Here is a 6110-nt window from a genome sequence, read left to right on the forward strand (position 1 = left end):
GTTTTGTTGTTGTCCAGTTCAAACTTGACTTCAGCAAAGTGCAAATGTCTTCCTTTTATAGATGTAGTTTCTAAACAAGAAAAAATGTTACATTTATTTGTATAAAAATTCTTTGTCAACCATCTCTCTTAAACGTATATTATTAAAGCATCATTAACATTTCTTCCAATATCCTCAAGGGTAGGACTCTCTAAGCCAGCAACATATCAACTGCATGATTTCCAATTGGTATCAAAAGCAGCACTCTGGATTTAATGCACTTGGAAGACATGACCAGTTCTTGCCTCCCATTACCAGACTGTCACTTTTACTTTACTCTACGTGTTTTTCTCTAATTTTCAGCCAATTTTGCTGAGTAACAGGTAGATTAGCCGCAAAACATATAGAGGTCAGTGGTAGGTGGTTTTAAGACATGAGGCATACAGAATACCCCAATGGGCCTGAAAGAGACCTAATTACTGGTTCCATTTATGTTCCATTTATGAAAAGACTGTGCTTTACAAGTGAAGAAGTCAAAGACTCAAGGGGAAATGCACCTTTGATTCTGAGACTTCCAACCGACATTTTGAGAGTAAGATAAGTTCAACTAGCTCAATATCCTTTGTGGTGACAAGTCAACAACCATAAATAATATATAAAAGATTCAAGATAGCTGGACAATTCAGAAAGATCTGTTGGTGTGGGAAATAAATCAGTGAATTTTAATGTGTGACAAGGTTCCGACCAAATAAGATATCTATAGTAATGTGAGATGACGGCTCAGCATCTGTCACAGCGACAGTGATAGACCTTGAATTTAGCTCTGAAAACACAATGATCTGTTTTCTTGATATGAAGGGGACTTCCTGTCATGTGTTTTTGGAATGTTCTTGCATTTAAACCTCTCATGGCATGAATGTATTCATTTCATGTATGCATGTAATCCTTCAGGAATCCACATATCAGTAATTTCATAACATATATTCTTTATATAATGTAATGCTTTCATATGGGAAGATGGTTCATCACCAGCTCATATGTTGTGTTTATATAGTGTGGTCTATAAAGCATGACAGATTTAGACAAATGTGCCGGAGAAATTCACATATTATTTTTACACTCCTTACATCTTAAATCATAACTACATATCTTTTTGTAATGAAGTTGAACATTATATATAAGTCTGATGAGTCAACATCTTAAGGGAGAGATTTCCAAAATGTACAAGAGGGCATGGAGGCGCAGTAACTTTCATGAAGGTCAAGCGCGATTGTCAGTTTTTACAGTGCATGCTTTTACAACACATGCCTATGCCATGTATGTAATATGTGTTGACTTGTTCAACATGTACGTGTTGTTTTACACTGTATTTTACAACCCATTTAACTGTAACCCTTCTTGGTGGATACCCTCAAACACATACACACAAAATATATATACCCTTAGCACTCCATTCATATCCTTACCCACCCCTTAACCCTAAAAAGCCCTTACCACTCCATATTCTTAACATCCTTACTACTCCACACCCATCCCTAAACCTGAACTCTAAAAGCCTGTTACTTACACTTACTTTTCCCAATCCCTGAACCCCAAAAACCGCCAAGTCTTACTATCCCCCCCACCCTTAGCCAAACCTGTACCCTTAACCATCCCTGAACCTTTAAAATTACTTACACCTCTTAACTCCCCTTATTTCCCTTAATAAATAATAAGTTAAAAGACTTTGTGAGGTAAAATCCTGTTTTGTGAAGTACTGAAAAAAGCCCCTTTTCGTACTTACCTGCTTTGTAACGTCCCATGCTGTTATGTCCATTTTGGTAACGCTTACATTGTAAGCATTACATACCGTTAAGCACCATTGTTGTTGGTCTTATCTGGCTCATTCCCAGGGACAAGACGGCACAGAGACAGGCATGGACATTGCTTTCCACAGCAAAGCTACAGACTGAAAAACAGACTAAAACGAGCAACCGGTTTAAGTGTTTAAGGCCATCTACAAAACATGTTTATGGCACTTTTTTGTGCTCCTGCAGACATTGGCTATTGAATAAGGAATTACATGATTCCATCAAGCAATCAATTCAATCACTGCTTTCATCTACTGAATATCACTTGATATGCGGTCAACTTGTGACATCTTTTCCTGTGTGCATTTCCTATTTAATTATTATTTCAAGTTCTGCAATAATGTTAATTTATATCTGCACTAGAATTAGATATGAACATTTAATAAAGCTTTTTTTTTAAATATACAATGTGGATTTTTGTGTGTGTTCATCCAAGGGGAGACATCCAGAATTCCCTGATATAATCCTGTAGCATGTTAGGAATGACCATTGGCAAATATGATTATATCCAAGTAAGTCATGGGTGATGCATGCGTCACAGTTACTACTTGTGTTGGTAGGTTAAATCCTACTTGTGCTGCTAGGGTGTTGTATTTACAAGTGGACTTTTAAAAATGTATCACTGAAACATAAATGTAGCAACATAAAAGTAATCACAAGGACGCATGTTAATGTTCCTCACTCTAAGATAACTACTGTTAATTGAAATGTCTGCGTCCTCTGATAGGGATAGTTTGTTTTCAGATTTGTCTGTAACACAACTGCTAAATCATTAACATTGTTTCTTTATAATCCCTTATCATTAACATACATGCATCACTGCCCATTGTCCACTTGTACCTTGCATGCTCCTCACATATGCATACCATAATAATGATGGTTGAAAATAGGAACTTTTCTGTTACTCCACAAATGAACTGAAGTTCAAACAATATGCAATAATTCCAACGTGGTAACCACTAAGTTTAAGTAACAGTTCAAAGTTGTTTTCCATTGAAATTGATATTCCAGAATACTTCTCTGGAAACCGCAAGGTCTTCAAGCAACTCTTAATATAGAAAATATTTAATCTGAAAGCAGATTTATGAAACTAGAAAGAAAGGGTCCAGGGTAAAGCAAAATCAAATCTTGATTACCTAGCAAGACATCATGAAACACAAGGACAGTTATACTTGACTACTGAAGACGGTGTCCGTCATGGCCAACCCTTGTTAAGAGCTCATAAGCTTCTGGGACCTTTCGTTCACTGTTGGGCGGCACCACACTGAATAACCTCTATGAATGTGAGGCCATGGCAATTTGTGCGGTACACCGCCAACATTAAAGCTAGCAGTAGCCCTGCCTCCTGACTGCATCTGGTGGAGGGCTTCAGTAAGATCCAACTCTGTGAGCAATCCCTCCTGCGATTTCTTTTCTGATTCATTCAGTCTTGTGAGTGGGAAATCTCTCAAAAATTAATGTAGCGCTGTTGAGTCTACTTATGCATAAGGAGAGTATAGGATAGTTTAATAGGAGTTGAATTCTCGGGCGACAGACAAATCTCCTGTAATCACCCATCCCTCTTTGGTGGTAAGGGAGATCATTTTGTCACATCCGATGGCGTTAACGCACAACCAATACCGATACAAGGTCTTACTGGCTTTTTTACTGTATTGGTATATGTGGCTCTGAGTCACAAGCCATCTATGTTCTGCATCTTGCAAGAGTGTCTTCCCTTAGGAGTTGTGTGTAGGAAGTTTTTAGCTAAGGTCAGCGTAGGAATGGCTGTTACGGGTCAGCACATTGGAAGACACGTTGCCCTCCTTGCAAGGAAAAGGAGAATGTAGCGTATGTAGAACGTTCTCAGGTTACTCTTTGCCTCCTGAAAGGATTTATGTTGCTTGTGCACAAGGTGAGTGTAGTCCGGAAAGACCATTATGGTGTGAGATTTGCGCTGAAGTGGGACAGACTCTCGTGCAAAGCTGAGGATTTAGTCTCGGTCTTTAAAATTCAGCAGCTGTGGAATTATTGGAAGGGGCAGCTCCTGGAGAAGTCCCAGGCGTCAGAAACCAGTAAGACTGATCAATCACAAAGCATGTGGATAGTTTGGCTAGAGGGAGCTTCGAGTACAACCAGGCATCCTCAGGAAACACCACAAATCTCATGTTATTGCAGTGGGTCTAATTCCTCCAACATCCTCGCCCCCTGGCCTTGAGGAGTTTCGTGGAGGCCATGAGTTACTGACTGTTTGTTGCAGGGATTGAACAGTATCTTCACAGCTTGGGCACGCTCCTCGGCCTCTGTGATTTTGTTTACAGCTTGCCACAGATCTTGGCGTAACATTTCTTAGAAACCCACTACACCTATTTGGGCCTCCAGGGCAACCTAAGAAGAATTGATGGCTTGTAAGATAGTAGTCATGCCAGAGAACGGAGAAGTGCCCGGGCCAGCCACCCAGGGTTCAGCCGACGATTTTGTTGAACCATTCACCTCCAGATGGGCATTTATGCCCAGGGTGCCCTGATTATCTTTCATTGTGTTTTAGAGGGGTTATCAATGTTGCAAATACACAGCCAGATACACCGAGCCTCCCTCCAAGGTGTTCGTATACATTAGATTACTTAATTTACCAGCCCTCAGATCTGCACAGGTACCCAAAGGTGGAATGAGTGGCCAGAGGCAGAATAAATTCATTGTAAAGTTGAGAAGTCCTCTTGTAACCATCAAGGGTGACTCAACTGTGCCAGACAGAAGAGCACCCCAACTGAACGACAAGGAGGCTGTCGATGGCTGCCAGGTTCCTTTCCTTCAGCTCATCTCCTGTAACTGAGGACTCCAGTCTCCACAGGGCATGTTTAACCGCAGCCTTCTTCCTTCCACCGGGGTCAGAGCACTCCTATTCAGATCGCTAGACCCAGATCGATCTCGGTCAATCCAGTGCTCCAAATGTACGGAAAAGGGGTCAGGATATTAGTGTAAAGACGTTCAGATGTCTCCTCCTTAATTATGCAAGGGAATACAGGCGGTGGTGGAACAGTAAGGGAAAACAGCACAAAGTTTTAGAACTGACCCACTAGAAGAAAAATAAATCAGCTTGGTGAATATCAGTTGAAGCTAAAGGGTAATTAAGCTGGATTTGAAGACTTGGGAAAAGGTATGGTATTTACCTCAGTAAATTCAAGGGAATAAGTCTAGTGTGTAGATTCACCAATCTGATATGCACTTTGCTAGTATTATCCAGAGACACACCACCAAACAGTAGTTTACTTTAAAGGAAATGACATCTAGAGGGGAAGGATATGTGTACGTGTATGTTCTCGTTCTCTTGCTCTCTCTCTTTTTCTCTCTCTCTCACAGAGAATCATGTAATGCACATTAATGGGGGGTTAAAATATATCCCTCGCCCTCCAGTCAGAAGAAAAACCACAGGCTGTCAGTACATTATAAACTATTGTTAGTTGCGGATGCTAACCATTCACAGAGGCCCATGCTGTCACCAAATCAAACAAAACGTGCTTATTTTCTCTTTTACAGTTCTGACACTTTCAGTCTGTTCTGACTACCGCAGATGAATGTTTCTACCTTTAAACCCCTGCACCATCATCTTCATGTGGAACTTACTTTACATAATGGTCTATGTACTACTAGCTTACTGAAGTTGTAGAACTGTGTAGTGAAGGGTTGGATTAGAAGGTGGGGGTTGCGCATGGGATAGAATTAGGGGCCAGATGTACCAAAGGGTTTTACCCATTCTGTGTCTATGGGAAAATGTGTTTGTACATATGGCCCTAGGTTCCTTGTGGTTTGATGCGACAGGGAATGTCATCGGCATTCTTGAGCTGGACACAGATGGTGCCGGTTGTGTCTCCATATACAATAAATACAAATAACTACCTGCCTTGAGTGCCAAGAGTTTCACTATAAACTGCTTTAATAATACACGATTTTCAGATGTTTTGACAGTTTCAAGATCTCCCCAAATACATTACAATAAACATTATGAAGAAAGTGACTGGGATTGGCATTTGATTTCTTACTACAATAGTAACTTACTGACTTCTAATGAATGCCAGTAAAATACTAAAGTTTTTATGAAATGGGTTTAAAATCACGGATAAGAGGTTCGAGAAATAAAGAGATAACCATTACATTTTATAGTGGACAAAAATGACAAGAAGCGATGCCTCCTCCTTTTATTCATTATACAAAAAGCCATCCAAAGACCAAGTAATAGGGAGGCAAGGCATTTCAATCATGGTTTACTTCTCTGTAAATCTATGGCTTTCAAGATTATTTCTGAAT

Source organism: Pleurodeles waltl, chromosome 1_1 (genome assembly GCF_031143425.1).
Source record: "Pleurodeles waltl isolate 20211129_DDA chromosome 1_1, aPleWal1.hap1.20221129, whole genome shotgun sequence".
Classification (NCBI taxonomy): Eukaryota; Metazoa; Chordata; class Amphibia; order Caudata; family Salamandridae; genus Pleurodeles; species Pleurodeles waltl.